Source organism: Epinephelus lanceolatus, chromosome 14 (assembly GCF_041903045.1).
Source record: "Epinephelus lanceolatus isolate andai-2023 chromosome 14, ASM4190304v1, whole genome shotgun sequence".
In the NCBI taxonomy this organism is placed as follows: domain Eukaryota; kingdom Metazoa; phylum Chordata; class Actinopteri; order Perciformes; family Serranidae; genus Epinephelus; species Epinephelus lanceolatus.
In genome coordinates, this window is record NC_135747.1 from 359757 (window position 1) to 383497 (window position 23741).

General features: G+C 42.6%; 1 pseudogene; it reads right to left on the minus strand.

Annotated features, from left to right (window-relative positions):
- Positions 1-20256: 20256 nt before the first annotated feature.
- LOC144466915 (zinc finger BED domain-containing protein 4-like) lies at positions 20257-21751 on the minus strand (annotated as a pseudogene).
- Positions 21752-23741: the final 1990 nt, after the last annotated feature.

The following is a 23741-nucleotide window of genomic DNA, read 5'->3' on the forward strand; positions in this document are numbered from 1 at the left end:
TGTCCAGTTGACACTCCATCAAACTTTGTATGACAAGACCAGCCACGTCGCCTTTGCGCACCCAGACAACTGCAGCCTAATTATGCATGACAGGGCCATAATCACCATATACATTGAGGGGGACACGTACCACCCCCCATGCCCAAATTTTTGTTTACTGCAAACAGAGTGGCAAATATTATCTTGGAGGACATCATTGCACTTGGTTGACTATTTTTCTATGATCTTAGATGTAAATATTGCATGTTTCTTTCAGATAAAACACATTTTTGACTTGTGAATAAGTCAATGGAATTTCTTGCAATAATGAAAAAATACTGGCAATCATGTCCGCCTGGCACAAACCACATGTTTTGGACAGCTGTGAAGTGACAGAATGTCCCACCATCATGGTTCTTATAATGCCAGATTCCAGAGAGTCTCCCCTCTTCAGATATGGCAGAATATGTCATTTTCCAACTTGCTATGCTGAGATACATGTAAAAATGTAAGAATTTAGTAACACGGATTTGTTTTTTTCATTGATATAAAAATTTATATGAAATACAGACACATAGAAGGACATGAAATGATGGCAAATCTGAATAGCCCACATTGTCCTGAAAAAAACAAGATATAGCATGTGTATGTAGCCTTTATAATGACTGTGATATGAGCTTAAAAGTAAAGGCAGTAAAAATACCCCCAAAACGCCTAGGGCCCATAGGGTTAATCACTTATTGATGCTGTTTTTGAAGTATGAATAAGTCAATAGGTAATTTATTCCATTGAAATATCAGTGATGTATTATAGAAAAGTGATTTATCTTTTTATAAATGACAAAAGGCACATCTGTCTCATTCTTACCGTGGTTTCGTGATACTACTCAGAACCGTGATACTTTCACTGGTATCGTACCGTGGGGGGCGGGGAGAGGTGGGGGGTTGGGGAGTTGGGGGGGGGCGCCGAGGGATAGTTCGCCCAGGGCGTAAAACTAGCCAGGACCGCCTCTGGCACTGATATTTTTATCGTAACCATCTTTTTATCTATGGAAGCCCATTTTCGCCAGTAATGGAAAAAAAATCGCCATTCCTAATCAAAATTGTGAGATAAAAAGTCACAATTATGAATGTAGCCTAGTTTTAAAATTAATTTGTGGCATGTTGTCTTGTAAGGTGTGTGGCATCACGGTGGCTGTAGATGGGACAGAGGATGAGATGATTCACTGTTTCAAGGCAGGACAACTAGTACAATATGTTGTAGTAAATAGTAAATAGTGGTGATTTACAAAAACACCAAAAACTATTTTTACTGTCAAAGTAAAGTTTGTTACTGTAAATAATACAGTACTTTATTTGTAATACTAGAAAAAAAAATAATGTAAAGACAAGTTTACATAAATATTTCTGCTGTTTCAATTTAAAAAAAATACAGTATTTGTATTTTCAAATTTGGCTGTGATTTTTTTTCTTTTATTAAAAGCTTCCTTCAAACAGTAGCCTGCCCCTATTTGTAGCCTGGTCCCAAATTATTTTTTTGTTAATAGTGGCCCCGGCTACTATTTGAGGAAATATGGTATTTATGTAACATACAGTCACTGGCCACTTTGTGTACACCTGTCTAATCTAATGCAATCCAGCAGAACGACTATACCATGATTTTTTTTCCCCAAAGCTTATACATTTTCGGTTATTGTTGACATCGTCTAGAAAGTGGTGACTCTACTTTGTTTATTATTGAGGTCATAGTGAATGGTGGTGGTGTACTGAGGTGGCCTCCTAATTTTGTCTAATTGAGGGGGACAAATATTAGGAACACTTTTAAATATATTGCAGTCCAGTAAACCAACACCACCCACTACGACCTCAACAATAAGGTGGAATAATCACCTTTCTGACAAAAGCTGAAAAAGTAAAAGCTTTGTAACAATCAATGTGTGGCAGAGCTGTTGTACTGGATTGTATTAGATTGCACAGGTGTACCTAATAAAGTGGCCAGTAAGCCCCACATTTACACCACCAATCCATGCCTGCTCTGGATCTCCCTGCAGCCCCTGGTTGCTCGGCAGCCTCAGCCCCTGAGACCATGCTGATCAAAAGTTATTAAAAGCTTTTCTCTATGTCAACGGGTGTGGCGGCTATGACGCCGCCCTCGCCACCAAATCAGTTGGCTTTTTGATGGCTTCAGCGACCTCATATCCTCACGAAATTGATACACAGGTCAAGAATGGCGAGCTCTTACATCTGATAGGGCCGTTGCCCATGGGGGGGACAAAATGCCTCTATAGTCCCCCTTGAAATTTTCAACATCCCCATAGGGATTTTCTTGGAGTACGAAGATGAAACGTCACACCACGTCAGGGTTAAGTTACTCTGAGTTTTCACATAACCGCTTCAGTGATGCGTGCTGCTGGCCCCCCACGATAGCGCGGGAGAGCGAGGGCCCGGTCACAGCTGCTTGCAGCTTTAATTAGGGCCCGAGCGACGACGAAGTCGTCCGAGGACCCTATTAAAATCGCGCTGTTTATTATTATTATTATTCTTTACCCGACTTCGTGCCCCAATTTCGCCCCTTTCCCAAACTTGAAAATGCTTCTAACTTTCCACATTCATCCGGCCACATCCGAAATTCGATATTTTTGGGCGGTTGCACGTGGTCGGCGCGAAATGCCTAAACAGCGCCCCCTACAAATTTTCAAAATACCCTCCACATTGGGGTTAGTTTGTCGTAGGCAAATGAAATTTGGTACGCACATGTATCATACCGAGACGCACAAAAAAGTCTCTTGACGTCATGGTTAAATCGATTTCCACAACTTACATTTGAACAAACTTGTCCTAGGGATTTCGTCCTATCGACTTCAAAGTTGGTACAGATCATCCTGAGAACATGCTGATCAAAAGTTATTAAAAGCTTTTCTCTATGTCAAGGGGCGTGGCTGCTAGGGCGTGACAAATTTTGGCGACTTTTCGTTTTCTCACCATCAAAATTTGAGTTGCTTTCCCACCAACATACTTGATCTCAGCAGCTTCAAACTTGCTGGACATGATGATGGCTCCGCCCCGAACGCCCCGATATGTTAATATCCCACCTTACTCATAGAGCCCCCCGGTGGTGACAGGAAGTGACCAGTTTTTACTTTAACATGTACTAATGCCACAAACTTGACCGCATCAACTTCATTCCACTTCTAATGCATGCAGAACAAGTTGGTGAAGCTATCTTATGAACGCTGTGAAGCTACGTCTAATGGTGTCCATGTGGCGGCGTGGCGACTATTGATCCCTCGCCACTAAATGCGTTTGGCATTTTGATGGCTTCAACGACCTCATCTCCTCATGAAAACTGATACACAGGTCAAGAAAGGTGAGCTCTTGCATCTGATAGGGGCGTCGCCCATGGGGGGGACAAAATGCCTCTGTAACGCCCCCTTGAAATTTTCAAAAACCCCTCCCCATAGGGGTTTTTTTTGGAGTTGGAACATGAAAATTGGTACACATGTGTATGTTGTCCAGACGCACATGAAAGTCTCTGGCACCAATGGTCTACTCCAAACAGGAAGTTGGCCATTTTGATTTTGACTTGTCATTTTGGCGTGATTACCACATGTTGTATTTTAACGAACTAGTCCTAGGGATTTCATCCAATCGACTTCAAATTATTTACAGATCATCCAGAGACCATGCTGATTAAAAGTTATTAAAAGCTTTTCTCTATGTCAAGGGGTGTGGCTGCTGTGGCGCCTCCCTCGCCACCAAATATGTTTGGCTGTTTGATGGCTTCATCTACCTCATATCCTCATGAAAATTGATACACAGGTCAAGAATGGTGAGCTCTTGCATCTGATAGTGGCGTTGCCCATGGGGGGGACAAAATGCCTATATAGCGCTCCCTTGAATTTTTCAAAAACCCCTCCCGTTAGGGTTTTTTTTTTGGAGTTTGAACATGAAAATTGGTACACATGTGTATGTTGGCCAGACGCACAAAAAAGTCTCTGGCACCAATGGTCTACTCCAAACAGGAAGTCGGACATTTTGATTTTGACTTGTCATTTTGGCGTGATTTCCACATGTTGTATTTTAACGAACTAGTCCTAGAGATTCCATCCAATCGACTTCAAATTTTTTACAGATCATCCAGAGACCATGCTGATCAAAAGTTGTGCTCTGCATGTCTGTAGGTCAAAGGGCGTGGCTGCTATGGCGCTGCCATTTTTGATGCATCGCCATGCATATTTAAGCAGCTTATCTCCCACATACTTCATCCAAACTGCTTCAAAATTTCTGAACATGATAAGAGTCATGTCCCAGAGTGCTGTTTCCTTGCACTGACAGGTGTGTAGAAAAACAGTAAAAAGCGCTAAGAACAAAAACATTATAATCCTGATCGCGGGTATTCACAGCACTTCCTATGTTGGACTAAACGTCATCACGTTGTGAGCATGAACTGTCACGTTATTTTCTTGTGTGTCTTTCTCGCGACACTACCCGCAGCAACAAGGAGTGACGTCATTTCCCGGGAAATTCCTCTCTTTCTTCCGCGGTAAATATTTCTCTCAGCTTGCAGTCACACACTCGCTCTCGCTCTCGTTTTGTATTTTACTCTTTCACAACAACACTTAGACACACACACACACACACACACACACACACCAGACACTCACCGCACACTCGCACACATATATTTATGGAACCGCAACAACCCGGACGCGCGAAACGGCTTTTCTCCCGGCATGAAGCTTTCAAGCTAATTACAGCGTCGGCTGAAGATTCAGTCCACTCATCTGGTCCGGATTCTGCCGACAGTGGAGATGACGCCGACCTCATCCGAGGGAGAGATCCTTCCTATGACATGTATGTATATATTCATGAAATATTGTTTGTTTATGAGTTAGAGTAAAGTAAAGAAAATATACATGTAACACAACTGAAAGCATTTTGCACTAAATACGCACCATTATTGTATTACTCTCATGTTGAACACATCTAACACACTGTGTAACATCTGTGTGCAGAGTTGAGGATGATGAGGAGGAGGAAGTGGGGGGGTCTCCTTGCCCTGCACCCCAGAGGGAGGCAGAGGGGGAGGAAGGAGTTGGTCGCCAGCAAACAGAGGCTCCAGGTCAGAGACACTCCCTGGTGATGCAGCTGGCTGGAGAACCGAAAAGGAGCCTGACATCTTGCCACATCCCCTACCACATTTTCTGCCCAAAAGGAGGCCAGGTGTGCAGCCACCTCTATCACAGTATGTGGACAATCCCTCTCCATCTGAGCTGTTCAGGATGTACTTTCACAGGGCTGCCATCAAAACACTGTGTGCCAACACCAATAAAAATGCAGCAAAAACATTGCTCATCGTGGACAGGAACTGTCACAAGACCTATCACAGCTCCCCTGGTGCTATTGAAAAGTAATCTTTGACTTTGAACTTTGGTTGTTCTATTGTAAATAGTTTATTTTGATGTACATGTTGTATTTTTGCTAATTGTGCACAATGTGCATTTAACTTTCGTTTTTGTCACATTTTATAAAAATGAGTGTATCTCAAAAATTAAGTTATGAAAACACTCAAAATAAATTTTCTGTAGTTTGAAAGAATTTTGTGCAACTTTTTTACATTTACAATTTTGAGGGATACAGCCATGATATTTCTGTATTTAGAAAAATATGTGTAAAAACAAAAACGATTTTCATTTTTTTAGTGGTTTATTGCACTTTTTAGCAATTTCTTTAATTAGTATGGACATACGTCCACACATATTATTAAAATTTGGGATTTAAGGGTTGTATTGATGTATAGCATATTAAAACACTCCAAAAAATGGCCCTACAGCAGATAAAATTGTAAAGATATGCTCTGGCGGACTTGTTCTATGGTAGGTCATAAAGGGGTAACGTACTAATGCCACAAACTTGACCGTATCAACTTCATTCCACTTCTAATGCATGCAGAACAAGTTGGTAAAGCTACCTTATGAACGCCGTGAAGCTACGTCTAATGGTGTCCATGTGGTGGCGTGGCGACTATCGATCCTTCGCCACTGAATACGTTTGGCATTTTGATGGCTTCAGTGACCTCATCTCCTCATGAAAATTGATACACAGGTCAAGAATGGCGAGCTCTTGCATCTGATAGGGGCGTCGCCCATGGGGGGACAAAATGCCTCTATAGCGCCCCCTTGAAATTTTCAAAAAACCCTCCCCATAGTTTTTTTTGGAGTAGGAAGATGAAAATTGGTACCCATGTATGTTGTCCAGACGCACATAAAAGTCTCTGGCACCAATTGTCTACTCCAAACAGGAAGTCGGACATTCTGATTTTGACTTGTCATTTTGTTGTGATTTCCACATGTTGTATTTTAACGAACTAGACCTAGGGATTTCATCCAATCGACTTCAAATTTTTTACAGATCATCCAGACACCATGCTGATCAAAAGTTGTGCTCTGCATGTCTGTAGGTCAAAAGGTGTGGCTGCTATGGCGCTGCCATTTTTGATCCATCGCCATGCATATTCAAGCAGCTCTCTCTCCCACATAATTCATCCAAACTGCTTCAAAATTTCTGTACATGGTAAGAGCCCCGCTCTCAACGCCTCCATATGCTCGTAGGCAATCTCGCTCATGGCGCCCCCTTGTGGAAACAGGAAATGCCATCTCTTTCACTGACAAACTCCAACCTCAAGCTCCTGACCTGATCAACTCCATTTTGTGGCCACATGATGATCAAGTTGATGAATCTCCACAGTGACACACGTGTCCTGTCATGTTGCAGGCCGCAGCAGTGGCGACTTTTCATCCTTCGCCATGGAACATCAACTTGATATAAATCCTTCATGTATTGTCTGATTTGCTCGAAATTTCACACGTGTGATGAGGGTCCACCCCTGAACGCACCTGCCCACATCTGGTTACGCTCATGCCGCCCCCTTGTGGAAACAGGAAATGCCCTATTATACATTGACATTGTCCGATTTGCTCGAAACTTCACATGTGTGATGACGGTCCACCCCTGAACGCACCTGCCCACAGGTGGTTATGCTCGTAGCGCCACCTGGTGGATGAACGAAACATTGCGTTTTGTCACTCCTGCCAGGTTTTTTCTCCCTTCTTGCTTCGCGCCACAGCCCCCACGTGCCTCAGGCCCCCACGGTTACATGGGGGAGCGAGGGTCCGATCACAGCTGCTTGCAGCTTTAATTATTATTATTATTATTCCGACATTTCGTGTCCCAATCTCGCGCCTTTCCCAAATTTCAAAATGCTTCTAACTTTCTACATTCATCCGGCCGGATCCGAAATTCAATTTTTTCGATGTAGCGACGTCGTTGATTTAACGCAGGACCATAAATCAGGCTTAATGCATGCAGAACAAGTTGGTGAAGCTACCTTATGAACGCTGTGAAGCTACGTCTAATGGTGTCCATGTGGCGGCGTGGTGACTATCGATCCCTCGCCACTAAATACGTTTGGCATTTTGATGGCTTCAACGACCTCATCTCCTCATGAAAATTGATACACAGGTCAAGAATGGCAAGCTCTTACATCTGATAGGGGCGTCGCCCATGGGGGGGACAAAATGCCTCTATAGCGCCCCCTTAAAATTTTCAAAAAACCCTCCCCATAGGGTTTTTTTTGGAGTTTGAACATGTACACATGTGTATGTTGGCCAGATGCACAAAAAAGTCTCTGGCACCAATGGTCTACTCCAAACAGGAAGTCTCCCATTTTGATTTAAACTTTTCATTTTGGTGGCGTTTTTGTGATTTCCACAAGTTTGTATTTTAATGAACTCCTCCTACAGATTGTGTCCAATCAACTTCAGATTTGGTACAGATCATCCTGAGACCATGCTGATCAAAAGTTATTAAAAGTTTTTCTCTATGTCAAGGGGCGTGGCCACTATGGTGAGAATGGCGAGCTCTTACATCTGATAGGGGCGTCACCCATGGGGGGGACAAAATGTCTCTATAGCGCCCCCTACAAATTTTCAAAATCCCCTCCCCTTGGGGTTAGTTTGTCGTAGGCAAACTAAATTTGGTACACACATGTATCATACCGAGATGCACAAAAAAGTCTCTTGACATCATGGTAAAATCCCAACAGGAAGTCAGCCATTTTGTTTTGAATTTTTTCGTTATGGTGATTTCCGCAACTTAAATTTGAACGAACTCCTCCTAGGGATTTCGTCCGATCGACTTCAGATTGGCTACAGATCATCCTGAGAACATGCTGATCAAAATTTATTAAAAGCTTTTCTCTGTGTCAAGAGGCATGGCCGCTAGGGCGTGACAAATTTTGGCGACTTTTCGTTTTCTTGCCATCGAATTTCAAATGGCTCTCCCGCCCACATACTTGATCTCAGCAGCTTCAAACCTGCTGGACATGATGATGGCTCCGCCCTGAACGCCCCGATATGTTAATATCCCACCTTATTCATAGAGCCCCCCGGTGGTAACAGGAAGTGACCAGTTTTTACTTTAACATGTACTAATGCCACAAACTTGACCGCATCAACTTCATTCCACTTCTAATGCATGCAGAACAAGTTGGTGAAGCTACCTTATGAACGCTGTGAAGCTACGTCTAATGGTGTCCATGTGGCGGCGTGGCGACTATCGATCCCTCGCCACTAAATACGTTTGGCATTTTGATGGCTTCAACGACCTCATCTCCTCATGAAAACTGATACACAGGTCAAGAATGGCGAGCTCTTACATCTGATAGGGGCGTCGCCCATGGGGGGGACAAAATGCCTCTATAGCGCCCCCTTGAAATTTTCAAAAACCCCTCCCTATAAAGTTTTTTTTTTGGAGTTTGAACATGAAAATTGGTACACATGTGTATGTTGTCCAGACGCACATAAAAGTCTCTGGCACCAATGGTCTACTCCAAACAGGAAGTCTCCCATTTTGATTTACACTTTTCATTTTGGTGGCGTTTTTGTGATTTCCACAAGTTTGTATTTTAATGAACTCCTCCTACAGATTTTGTCCAATCAACTTCAGATTTGGTACAGATCATCCTGAGACCATGCTGATCAAAAGTTATTAAAAGCTTTTCTCTATTTCAAGGGGCATGGCCGCTATGGCAAGAATGGTGAGCTCTTACATCTGATAGGGGCGTCGCCCATGGGGGGGACAAAATGCGCCCCCTTGAAATTTTCAAAAACCTTTCCCCATAGGGATTTTTTTGGAGTAGGAAGATGAAACGTCACACCACGTCAGGGTTAACTTACTCTGAGTTTTCACATAACCGCTTCAGTAATGCGTGCTGCTGGTCCCCCCGCAGTGGCGCAGGAGAGCAAGGGCCCGATCACAGCTGCTTGCAGCTTCAATTAGGACCCGAACGAGGACGAAGTTGTCCGCGGAGGACCATATTGAAATTGCGCTGTTTATTATTAGGGCCCAAGTGACGACGAAGTCGTCCGAGGACCCTATTGAAATTGCGCTATACTATATTGAGAACAGCAGATCGAGGACTTTGGACCTGAGCAGCGTCGTAAATGACTTTGCTGAGCACAAGGATTCCTAGTTGATTCCTAGTTTTCGCCACCCTTAAAGTAAATGTTCTCTTTAGAAAATGAAAAGCATTCTTTATTGGATTTGATCTATTACACACAATCCTATAGTTCACGGTAGTTTGAGCCCAGGTCAGGGCAGGCTGTTAGATAAGTGTTGATATGGAGCTTCGGCCACTGTCCGTGGAGCTGAAAGGCTGGTTTGCAGGATGAGTGTGTGGCCAGTCACCTGTAACATTAGCCTACATGGTGACAATAGCAGTTCTCTCGAGTGGCTGTGCGTGTGTGCGTGCGTGCAGTGTGCATGAGCGTGCACTTGTGTTTTGGGCGGGGGTGGGGGGCACAAAAAAAATATTTGCACCGGGGGCCTATCACCATGATGTTACGCTACTGGGCAGAGGTATGTCTGTGAAGCTGTGTGGTGACATTAAAGTTGGTCAGTGTCAGGGAGTGACAGTACCCTATAGGAGCCGTTTAGCATAGTGATTAGCTGGCATCAGTGTGTGTCAGTGGCTCGCCGGAAACCACCCACTCCTGGAGAATAATGGTGAACTCCTGATATGAGCAGCACAATGTCCGTGGTCCACTCCAATTTCTTCCCCTTGGGGCAGCCATACTTTGTGATAGATTCTCAGGTCTCCACTGCTGTCTCAATACAAATTGCTCCCATGAATAGAGATGTGACACATCTGAGAAACAGTGGCCGTGCATTATGGCTGATTCACAGGACCTGAGGTTTAAATCAACCCAAAGGAAGCGGGAAACAGGGACATAACTCAGCCACAATGTCTCCCCCAGCCTACATATGTGACATCCATTGGGAGGTCAGCAAGAAAGTGAAGAGGATAAAAAAGAAGCTATTGTATATGGAGCACAGAATGGAAATGTCTCTTTTATATGCTGGCTAAATCAGAATTCTTTATTTACTCTGGCTAGCATACAGTTTGAGAGGTAATGAGTTGCAGGACATGAGGGCTGATCATCAACATGAGGGCTTTCCAAACAGGTATTTAATTACCACATATGTTCAACAAGTTCGAACAAACAAAGATGGCGCTGGGGGACGGCAGCCTGTTGCAGCAGCTCTTATCTTATCTTATGTTCAGTGAAACATATGTTCATGGATCATTATTTAATGTGCAGACTTTTTTTCTGTCTTTCACATGTTCTTCTGTTCATCACCTAGCATTAATCGTCTGGATGTGCATGCTTTAGTAAAAAATGTATTTTTTATTTTTTATTTTTATTTTTTTTGCATTTCCAAGGGGGGGCACTGCCTCTCTAGGGGCCCTGGCAAATTTGATCCACCTCTTCTGGGCTACTGTAGCTGACATCAATAAGTAAATTAGCCATCTGTGACAAGAAAACAACGAACTGTAGAGAATGCCAACGACACAAATCAGTCTTAAACAGACTCATGCAGACTCATTTCCTTATCCGCTGTGAGGGTCCAAAGGACAGAGGGATGTTGTATGCTGTAAAGCACTGTGAGGCAAATTGTGATTTGTGATACTGGGCTTTATAAATAAAATTGATTGAATTGATTGATTGATGCAAAAGTCAAATTATTAAACTGTTCCAGTCAGAAAACTCTTGCCTACTTCCTTGACTACATTTGGCAGACACAAAAGTCCAGTTTCCACTGTAAGAACTTAGTGACCAACCCATTCCCATCCCAACTCATCACATATTGCCACTTGGTCGGTGCTGTTCATGTCTACATATTACTTACAAGGTATCCTCTTGTGTTTGTTGTTGATGTTCCAGGATGGCGTGTCAATATTTCGCCATGCAACACAAGCACATGGGTTTAGGCAACAAAAGCATGTGGGTTGTCTTAGAAAAAAACATCATGGTGTGGCTTTACATTCATATGGGAAGTGAATAACGGCCTACTGGGTGAAAGTCCATGTTTCTTTGGACCCATCCACTGCCTGTACCTGCCCCATAGGGACTTTTCAGCTTTTTATATTACTTTGTCTACAGCAGTATTTCAAACTGATACCATCCAGCGGCATATCATAGCACCACATCTTGTGCCGTTATTATCTCGTGCTGCCTGTATCATGCTGTTGCAACAGGTGCCATCCATTCAACCAGCTGTATATCATAAAACTAAGTTACAACCTGATGCCACCCAGCGGCGTATCTGTGAAGGGTGGCTTTTGGTGTCGATGTCTGACACCGAAAGCCACTGACAATGCATGTATGACAACTTAGGAGTGAGAATGGGCTGTAATGACCCAATACTGAAACATGTAGCCGTTGTTACTTGTTGTGTTTATTAACACTGTTCTCCACCTGCTCTGAGACATGTTGCTGGAACTAAAGTTTGGCACTGCTTGGGAGGTGATACTACAAATGCAAGTTCCACATACTCTGAAAGGATAAGTGTTGCACCTTTGCATCATTTACTGAGATATTTTTTGCCACTAAGCAGCAGAACAGAGCCGCCAGATGCTGGATTATATTATATTTATATTTAGTCACATCCCACACATACATCCATACATGAATGTAATGATAATTAAATATAAAAGTTATCAGCTTATGTGTAAATGAATTAAGTCCGATATCAATTACTGTATTATCCCCACTTCTTCAGTTGTTGCCACGACACTCGCCTCAGTGAAAGCACAGCCATATCCAGGGGTGGGTAAAGTACTGGAATATATAGGTACTGTTAATAAGTACTGTTACTCTGTAAAAAAAGTTTACTCAAGTAGAAGTAAAAGTAGACATCAAAGTAACGACTTCACTTGGAGCACTTAAGTATCTATTTTGAAAGAAAACTTGTGTAGTGAGTAAAAGACAAAGTATCGGCACACAACTGTCTTTTTCTCACTTCGACTTAGGACTCTTGTCTTGGCTCGCCATCACGCCATGACCTTGACGCACGTGCATTAGTGTCATCTATACTCTGAGTACATCCTGGCTGTAGATGACTGAGTGGGGACACTACAGGGCGCTAGCAGCTTTTTTGCAGTGTAGTTTTTCTAAGACACAAAGAACGCTGCTAAGAAGGATTATGTTTTGGGAAACTCAGCCCTGCAGCCCAAAACATTTCCTATCTGTATTGGCTCGTAGCTACATCGCCTAAGCGACAGCAGATGGAGTTTAACCAAGGGACTGTTAGACTACAACTTGACAAAACAATTGAAGGGTATAGGAAACATGCTACAGTGGAGTCACTCGCTGTCAGGCAGCTAAACGTTTTACAACTACAGTACTTGGATACAAATATGGAAAATGAGCTAAAGAGAACATTTGAAGAGCTACATGATGATGTCGAGTCTGTCGCCCACCGCAGACATTGTCTGTCCACAACAAAAGATTCCTTGGGAAAACAATAGATATCACGTCACTGGATATAACGTTACTGGGACTAAAAATCTACAGAAGCGCTACCGCTTAATGTACAGCACTGTGGTGAGGCCAGCAGGTTGACAGTGACTTCAGAGATGGTGAGAGACGTGTTTCATTAAGATGCTCTGGTAAGAATTGTTCATATACCTGTATCTGACTTGACTACCTTTTATTGTTTAGGGCTAAAATGTTTTAGTGAAAGCGAACTTCAGTTTGTTAAGGAATACTGCATGCTGCGCGCCGTTTTAAAACCTGGCCAAAAATAACGGAGTAACGCACCGTTTGGTAACAGTAACTGAGTTACTGAATTTAAAAACAAACGCGTTAGAGTATTAGTTACTGCCAAAACTAACGGCGTTACTGTAACGCGTTACTAATAACTACTGCCCAACACTGCATACAATGTACACTAGGACAATATTCAGACTGTGTCTCTCAAGTGTGATCACAAAATTCCCATGTCAAGATTACAAAAATATTACACTCTCTATTACTATATCAGTAGTCAAAGACATTTGCCTTTGCTTAGTGTCTTCTGTATTACATAATGATTTGCACTACATGTAAATAAATCATTCAGGCTCATTAGGAGACAATGATGTAATGTGTCATGACTTGTTTTGACGTAAGGAAGACCATCTGTCATAAGTCATGTCCACATAAAATCAAAGTAGTCTTTGCTCGCTATGTTTTTGTCTCTCTTCATGAAAGACCATTTAAATGGTTGAAGACATATACCTAAAGCATCTTAGTTTGTCAAATACATTACGAATGCAGGGCAGAACGTAGCAGCAAAGCCTAACAATGTCTTGGTAATAAATCAAGAGAAACAATCAGTAACCTGGAGCTTTACCTAAACTTTTAAGATCCCATACATTCTAGATGCTGCTTAAGATGAATCCATTTCCTTGTGTTTTTTTTTTTTTTTTTTTTTTTTTATCGGTATTTCTTTCCCTTCCCCCTGTGTTCAGGCTCTGTGCTGCAGCTTCAGTTCTGCCAGAGGGCTGCAGAGGTTGCTGTATTTTGCATTAGAGGTGGCTAATGTTGGAGGTTGGAGTCTGGCTCTGACTTAGTCTCATCTGCTGTGCTCTTTTACTGTTGTGCAGATTCAGCTGAAAGGTCGGGAGGTGCTCTCTCTTCCCCCCAGCATGTCTGGCTGTCAGGGCCATTCTCTCCCAGTGGGGCTTCCCAGAGGCGACACAATCAAAACAGTCCAACTTCACTGGTTTGTTATGATGCACAATTTTGGTCAAAACTGCCTCAGCATCCATGCTCATGCACTTTTGGAAGCCTGGATATTGTGTTTATGCTTGTTTGTCAGAAAGTAAGAAAGGGTCATGGCAGGATGTTATAAGAGAATCAACCAGTGCCTAATAATCATGAAGGACTGGTGTGTGTACTGAAGGACATGACTCTGAGTTTATCAGAAAAGATTCAAGAAAGTATGTAGGTTCACACATATTTAGACACTAGTAAACACACACTGATGGAATGTTGGCCCTATTTTTTTTACCCTTTGGGGTCAACTGACATATTATCACCTTATAAAGTTGTTAGAGAAAATAAGATAGAAATCATTGACCTATTTATGCATCCAGCAGACACAGAGCAACATTAGCATTGATTTGGGGTCTTGCTTATGGCTATTCACTCTCTTTTAGGTCTGTTTTTGGTCTATGACTGCTCCAGAAAAAAGCCTGGCTCTTTGACTGCTGAATGCTCCACTATGTTCACCAGCTAATCTCTAACTGTCTGTTGTTTAGTGCTGGGAGATTTTTATTACTGAAAACAGCTGCTTGCAGCATCTGGAAAGAGGTTGATGATAGCAGAATTTGCAGAATAACCAAAGCAGTGACCTGGAAGACCAACACATTCTCACTCCGACCTTGCCACCGATCAACGTTTGGTTGTGGACATTTCACTTGACATACAAGGTAATTTGGGTGCGTCTGTCATTGATGTTCTGGGATATCAACTTCAGCCTGTTACATGCATTGTTTGATTTCAAAATACACTTCAGTTTTTACAGGAAATGTACAGTTTGCATACAGTCTCTTTCAAAATAAATGCACTACGTCTGTGCAATACCACAAAAAATGCACACAGTTGGGTTAAGGCAACAAATGCATGCAGTTGGGTTTAGAAAAAAAGAACAGGGTCTGGCTTTACAATCTTACGGGAAGTGAACACCAGCCTCCAGAGTGAAAGTCAGTGGTTGTTGGACCCATCCACCACCCCTCCCACCCTATTTGGAATCACACCCCCTTAACTTAAGTTGTTGTCCTGCTGCATTTCCCAGCCGAGCGCTGGTAAACAATAACGGCGACCGGCCGCATATCATGCAAACATGAAAGGGCAGCTTTTTTCCGTTGGTGTCTGATGCCAGAAGTCACTGACCTAGAGCCAGTATTCAACGACTTCAGTGAGACTGGGTTGAGTACTAGGGGTATAACTTTACACAAAAGTGGGTCAGTTCAGAGCAGACCCAACGCATAAGCAAACTAATGGTCACTACATTTATAACTCCTTGTAACTCCTTGTTATTTGCCTATATTATGTATTGCTTTATTGTTTAAGGAAACTATTGTTATAACGTTAGGTTACATTTGGCACTAGGGGATACAACCTCTGCTAAAGGCTAGCGTATCTCCCCAGGAGTTAAGCTGTTAGCCAACTTTTATAATTTTTACAATCTGGCTTGTTACCACACATTAGTTAAAGGTTTAGTGACTAGATGTGGTCGATTCTATTGATTAATTCATCATGCTGATCTGTTCTGTGCGACATCTATTGCACGTCTGTCCGTCCTGGAAGAGGGATCCCTCCTCAGCTGCTCTTCCTGAGGTCTCTACCGTTTTTTTTCCCTGTTAAAGGGTTTTTTTGGGGAGTTTTTCCTGATCAGCTGTGAGGGTCATAAGGACAGAGGGATGTCGTATGCTGTAAAGCCCTGTGAGGCAAACTGTGATTTGTGATATTGGGCTTTATAAATAAAATAGATTGACTGAATTGATTGAAGTGCTACCTTTATGATTGTTTATGGGATGGTTGGTTTAAATTAGCTTGTGGATGCATCAGCCAAGATCTGTTGCCATAGCAACATTAAACATCCGGTTGTGGAAATAGGCATGAAAACAGACAGCAGAAACATGTTACTTTATCAGTATAAATTAGATGCATTGCATTTGGTTGAATATGTATGATACTAGCAATCAAGGAACCCTGTAAAAAATTATGAGTTTAATCTATAACATTTACCATTTAATTTAATGTAATCTTTGAGTAAATGTATTGTTAATCTATAAAAATGTAGAAATCGAATGAAGATCAAAGGATTATTTTAAATACCTTTTGATATATTAAAATTTAAATCTGTATTTAAAAGTTATAAAATTATCTATCTGATATTTTATAATATTTGTACAATGCTGTAATTTTTATGTGATGATTTGATTTTTATTGACTTGGGCCCAGGCGCTTCGCACCAGATTCTGTGCCCTATGCATGAGCAGTGTCTTTGAGCCCTCCATCCTCTCATGCACCTTTCTTGGGGAAAGACATGACAGTGTTTGGTGGTGCTCCAGCAGCACAAGCAGTCACTCACTCAGCTCAAACTGTGTTTAGAGACGGATCCTAGTGTGCGGTGGAATAACCTATTTTGTGCCTTTAAGGGGTGAGAGGGGCCTCAGAGAGCTTCCACTGTTTTTTTTTTTTTTTTTGTTGTTGTTTTTTTAGTTCAGTTAAGTTCAGTCTTTCAACTGATTTATCAGCCTTTAAATATAAGTATGGCACTAATTACTAATTATTTACAAATTAAAAAAAAAAAATTGCAAACAGAAGTGCAAGACCCCTGTTTGGGCATAATAAGTTGGCTGTTGACCAGAAAGCCAATGAAGGACAGGGAGGGATCTATTCTATCAGAATATATCTACTTGTCTTCAATAAATGTCTACCCTGAGTCTGTTGTGATTTGTGGGTAAACCAGTACAAAGATATTGTAACCATTAAAAATGATGACAATACTAAGAAAGTCAAGCCAAGTTGTAGTGAACTGGTGCTTGAAGACAAAATTTCACTACTGTTTAAACTCATCACACATTTCATGTCCTCAAAGCCAAGTCATCTGTTTCTAATTACCTGGACAAGCCTGTGCCATTGGGGATTACTGCTTTGAAGGTTGTCTCAAAAGCAGGGACATTTAGGTCCCACTGAACAACGGCAGGAAGACAGTAGGCTGAATAATGATAACTCAAATCGCAGTCTGCTTTGAAGAGGAAGTGCGCAGAGATGACTTGTCTCTTTGTTGCAGGTTGCTGTAAGAAACTTGGCATAGCTCATCCAGCAAAAAAAAAAAACAAAACAAAAGTAAGATTGGGAACACCCAAGTGGACTTAGGCACAATAGTTAATAAACTTTCATGAGCTGACTTTTTATAGGAATAAATGTCAGTGCTACAAAAGCTGGTGACACCGTCTGTCCACCCTGTGCTTACTTTTGTTCCCTGTTAAGAGAGGTGGTTGCTGCAGAGAAGACAGAGATGTGTTCGCGCTGAGGGTAAAAAAGAAGCAGTGTTTATTTTCTGTTTCTTATTGTATGTTTCCCCAAACTGACTGTTTTTTTTACCAGTTTTCACTGAAAACATTTGTTTGAGATCAGTTTAACCTGTTGTTTATTCAATGTTTGAGTGAGTTTCACATATTGTATGTAACCTGTATCATGTCAGTCATATGAGGTTAAAATGACAATTGGCTATGTGAATGATATGCAAACCTTTGTGGATGAAGAGAAGCTTCAGCTTCAATGAACACCACAATGTACACTTGTGCTAGCTGTTTGCTAACAATAGAATGACACACCAGTATGAAAACATCCATCCATCCATCCTCCCAAGGAACGCTTTCCAGCTCCTCCTGGTGGACCTCAAGGTGTTCCCAGGCCAGACGAGATATGTAATCCCTCCAGCGAGATATGGGTCTACCCCGGGGCATGGGACACCTCCAGTGGGAGGCACCCAGGAGGCATCCTAGTCAGATGCCCGAACCACCTCAATTGACCCCTTCGGATGCAAAGGAGCAGCAGCTCTACTACGAACTCCCTGTGGATGTCAGAGCCCCTCACCCTATCTCTAAGGCTAAGCCCAGACACCCCACGGAGAAAACTTATTTCCGCTGCTTGTATCCGCAATCTCATTCTTTCAGTCACTACCCAGAACTCATGACCATAGGTGAGGGTTGGGACATAGATGGACCAGTAAATCGAAAGCCTTGCCTTCCGGCTCAGCTCCCTCTTCACCATGACGGATCAGCGCAGCGCCCGCATCACTGCACAAGCCGCACCAAACCGCAGATCCATCTCACGCTCCATTCTACCCTCACTTGTGAACAAGACCCCGAGATACTTGAACTCCCTCGCTTGAGGTAGTAACTCTCCCCCAACCCACCTGGGCAATCCACCAGTTTCCAACAGAGAACCATGGCCTCAGACTTGGAGGTGCTGACTCCACGCCTTGGGAGACCCTAACAGGGGCTATTAGCCCTGGACAACACATCTCCCAGGTTCACAGACACATGCAAACCCCTCCACCATGATTCTCAGAGGATGATCAGATGATCGAAGAAAAAATAACAGCACAATGAAACTATGAAACTGAGATTTAAATATCTGTCTTGATTCAATGTCCTGGGTAAGATAAAACACATGTGATGCAAAGTGTTAAAGCACATAAAATGCACTTTAATTGGAATGTGATCTGGGCTGGCTTGCATCTTATTCAGGTGTCAGTTAGATTTATCCATCCGTCCATTTTCTTAACCGCTTATCCTCTTGAAGGTCGCGGGGGGGCTGGAGCCTATCTCAGCTGACATTGGGCGAGAGGCAGGGTACACCCTGGACAGGTCACCAGACTATCACAGGGCTAACACATAGAGACAGACAACCATTCACGCTCACATTCACACCTACGGACAATTTAGAGTCACCAATTCGCCTATCCCCAACCTGCATGTCTTTGGACTGTGGGAGGAAGCCGTAGTAACCGGAGAAAACCCATGGTGACACGGGGAGAACATGCAAACTCTGCACAGAAGGGCTCCCTCCTGGGATCAAACCAGGAACCCTCTTGCTGTGAGGCGGCAGTGCTAACCACCACACCACTGTGCTGTCCCAGTCAGATTTATGTAAATACAAAAAATATACATTGTGACCACATTCTTGAGAGAAAAAAAATAATCCCACCATGCTTCAAGGCCTCCCATCTTGCTCTTTGCAATTCTGTCTGCCTGACAAAAAGCTGCACTAAATTCCTCACTTGGCAAAGGAAACATAAGGTAGTGTTCTCACATCAGCATCGCTTCAGGAGAATGCAAGCACAAATATGACATGCAAGATGAGGGTCACATGAGGGTGAGGCAGGGGAGAGGGGCTCTCCACTGGTACTGGTCTTGCTCCCTATTTAGACAAGGACCTTAACATGACAAGCTACCAGCTTCAGCCTCATACTAGACTTGTAGTCAAGACCGCCTAAACCGAGACCAAGACACTACCAAGACCAGAGAGTTTCAAGACCAAGACAAGACCAAGACCAAGACCAAGACAGACCAAGTCAAGACCAAGACTAGTTGAGCTCAAGACCGAGACCGAGACCAAAAAAAAAAACTAGTTTTTTTGCATGAGTTGTAGAACATAAGCACCATACTGGGTTCAGCTGCTTAGTATAAATATGAGATTGTATTATTTCAACTACAGGCACAATAATACAGAGACAGTGCATGTCTTGTGTTATGTGTGAACTCACTATAAATGTTTTCATTAATTGGCTGAAATCAAATGTGTAGCAATTGCATGACCACTATTTCTACACTATTAGAGGATTGACTCTTGAGTGCTGTTAAGGACTGACATGACTATTAACTAGTCCCAAAGTCATCTAACAAAATAACAAGTCTCCAACACCACCCTGCACCTCAAAAAAAGTCTAATGAATGGGAAATATGTTACTGATTTAAATTGTACTTAATTTGTAGATGAAACGTGAATTTTAAATATTAAAGATACACACAATTATCAACTTGAAATTGCATTATAGTAGCCAAATTACACTGTATAATATCAGCATCACTGAAATGGCATAGGCCTAATCACAACGATATGCAAATATTATTCAAAGGCCAATGATGCCATATATTTATTCAAACAAGGCCATTGTAAGCACAATATTGTAATTAAATACACAGACACACACGCAGGTGCACCAAAAAATGCATTAAATCAAATGCAAAATACAAATAGTTTACAAAACTGTACTTCAAATTGTACATTAACAAGAGGAAGAACTGGTGATCACAAGATTCTGTCACTTTGATGTGTGCAATGACATCTCATTTATAACACACTTTATCAATATATGAAGCCTGTAGTTCAGTGGGACAAGAACAATAGAACACAGACATCACAAACAAAGAACAGATACATAAACTAATACATTAAAACTGTAGAACAAGTAGTTCACATGTTAAAGCTGTCGTTGATTGCACTTCAAGAACACTAAAAACTGCAGCATCTTATGGCCTAGCCGTGCTCTGTGGGGTCTCATTAGAATGCCTCCTCTGCTAAAAACTCTCTCCACTGGGGCAGAAGAGGCAGGGACAGAGAGGACTTTTAAGGCAACATTGTGTAGTTGAGGGAAATGCTCTTGGATTTTTGATCAAAAGGTCAGTGCATCACAGTCATAGTCATTCATGTTGTCCAGGTACTTGCTTATTTGTGTAGTAATGCTCGAGTCCCGGGTTGTGCTGTGCTGCATCTTAAAAGCCTTGTAGCGTGAAAGAAGACACTGATGTTTCAGGGGTGGCAGTGAGTCACGGCACAATTCTCCTGCATCTTCCGCATCTTCTGCTGGCGGTGCAGCAGTTGCATCTCGGTCTACCTCTCTGATCAAAAGGTCTGGAAAAAGGTGCACACACACACACATACACACAAACAAAATACAGGATTAAACAGGATGCTGCTGATGACAATATAATAACAATAACTGTAATAATAACAACAACAACCATAATAATTATAGCCACCTGTTAATGATTTCTTAAGGTCGTCTCTGAACCTCTTCAGTGCTGGACCGGATTCCCCATTATGGACATCTAAATCTACCCAGCTCAAACCAAACTGGGGATCAAGCATGGTGGCAAGGAAGTAGATCCGATGATTAAATGGCTCCTCGGGATCCCCCTGCTCCATGTTGATCCTTCTGAAGATCCCTGAGAACCTTTTCTCTAAAGACTTTTTTAGTGCTCTAACTATTGTCACAATCTGCGGCAGCTGCACTTCCATCTTGTTGAGATGAGTTCTTAAGTCCAGGACGGTGGGGACCACCATGCTGATGGTAACCACAGTGTCTCCTTCTGTGAGGTCTGTTGCCTCAGAAAAAGGCTCAAGCACAGTACAAAGGTCTTTCAGCTGGGCCCATTCTCGGACTGAAAATGCAATATTTTCTGTATCACATTTGCTGCACATTTCTGTGACAACCCGGTGGTCAAGTGTGGTGAGAGCTTTTAACTGTTTTAAGGTGCTATTCCAGCGTGTGTTGTTAGCTGCCGGGATAGATTTATTAGCCCCAAAGTGGGTCTCAAACATGTCTCTGACCTTAGAACTGCTGTGAAGCAGGGTTGTGAACTTGGTGGCCTTAGCAATGGCTCTTGCTATTGCCTTCACTTCTTTCATGCCATCACTGACGACCAGTTGGAGCGAGTGTGCGAAGCAAGACAGGCGTTCACCTGATGACCACGGCTGTTCAAAGTCTTCTACGTCCTCCCACATCATTTCATCATCAAGGTCATCACTGTCACTTTCAGGTTGCTCTGAGTCCGGCAATCTCACTTTAAAGGCCCGCTTCATGTTGGATGCGTTATCCGTCAGAATGAAGCTTATTTTGTTGTTAATGCCATACTCCTCAACAATTTCATCAAATTCTGAGGCGATTCGTTCATCACAGTGCTTCCCTGTGAAATGCCGACAATCCAGCAAAAAGGATTTTAAACTGTAGGAGTCCTTGTCTTCGCAGGCAATATGCGCAGTAACTCCAAGGAAGGAGCGAAGCCTCCTGTCAGACCAGAGGTCGGTTGTAAGTGCAACACTTGCCAGAGCTTCCAGTGCTTTGATGATGTCATCCTTAACCTTACTGACTAGATAAGGCATCTGCTTCTCTGTCAAGCTGGTCCTAGACACAGGAGTGTATTTGCAGTCCATGACAGAAAGAAAGTGTCTAAAATTTGGATTTTCTACTAGAGACAGGGGCAGAGAGCATCCAATGACAAGGTCCTGGAGGATGGCTTGTGTAATGGCCTGTTGCCTGGATGAATTTGGGGCATATAAGTGGACTCTTTGCGCAAAGGAAGATATTGTCTGCTGTGTGGTGTCTGCCATCGCCAGTGATGCAGGTCCTGCTTTGTACTCCAAGTACCTGCAAAATAGGGAAAGAGACATCTGTAAGACATCTGTTCATATTTAACCACAACAAACTGTCTTGCAAGTGATATGAAAATTAAGTGTACACTCTAAACATCAGGTCTTTGCATTATGAAACCTAAATCCAATCCAGTATGACACATTAACAGATCATCTCTGTATTTGACTTCATCTTTTTGCATAACTGCAGCACTATGCCTGCTCCTCCTGTCAGCCAACTAACTCATGTGTATTGTTGATAAGAAATGAAACCAATCTTAACAGAAAATACACTTCTACTCTATAAGGTCTGATGTTGTTCTCTACAGAATCTGTAGCCTAAATCATTCTGCAGCTGTAGTGGCATGATAGGCTCATAGGGCCACACAGAAGAGGACTTAACCATGTTAACCACATCACACATTATACATACATGTACCACATCATATACCACATCAAAGATTTAATAAAATAAAATATATAATAATAAAATGAGGCTGCATTGCATGTTGATCATTTAGGCACGAGAGGGAGCAAGCGTATGTGTGAGTGTGTGTGTGTGTGTGTGTGTGTGTGCTCTCACGGATTGACAGACTGTGTGCAGCGGCAGCGACACCGTACCGTACCCCACCCCCACCCTTCCTCCCCCACCACCGTCACCACACATGGTGGTGGTGGTGGTGGTTTTCAGTGCGAAACACTGAAATCCAAACAGAGACGACCAATGCTACAGCCGTTCGTTAGCTGAAGTCAAAGCCATTCAATTGGCAAACAGTTCAAAAGGTTGCCAATTCAAAGAACTAGCTACCTGTACTTAGCATGCGTTTACATTCGGTGTTCACCAGGTTAATAAAGTCTGCAGAGGCTTACAAAAATCTATCCCTATTATCTAACTTTATACCGTACATGTAAGAACGCATAATAAGTCACAATAATAAATTACACACATAATCTGTTTGGTCACGAGAGGTTGGAGAGGTGGTTAACGTTACTGCTAACTAAGTATCAGAGCTAGTTGCTTACCTTTCCCGGTGTTTTCGTTTCAGATGTCTGGTGAAAGTCGATGTGGTCCCTCCTGTCTCCATTACACACACTTTGCAAAATTTACATATTGCAGAATGCTTCTTCTTCTTTGTTGTGTGGCAAACGAACTCTTTATGGTCTGTAAAACCAAACCTGACGACTGACGAATTCGCCGACATTTTGCGTCCTCCTCCATGGATCCGTGGCCGTGCTTTAGAGGGGGGAGGGGGGGTGTGAGAGGACGAGCGCCAACGCCGTATGTGTCACAAAATGCATGTGATTGGTATCACTTGAAGGGGGCGTATAATGATATTATTATTATAATGCCTGCGTGGATATTATAGGTTACAAATCCCTACGAGACTGCTCGGCCAGTCCAAGACATTGCGAGACCGAGAGACCCGAGACCGAGACAAGA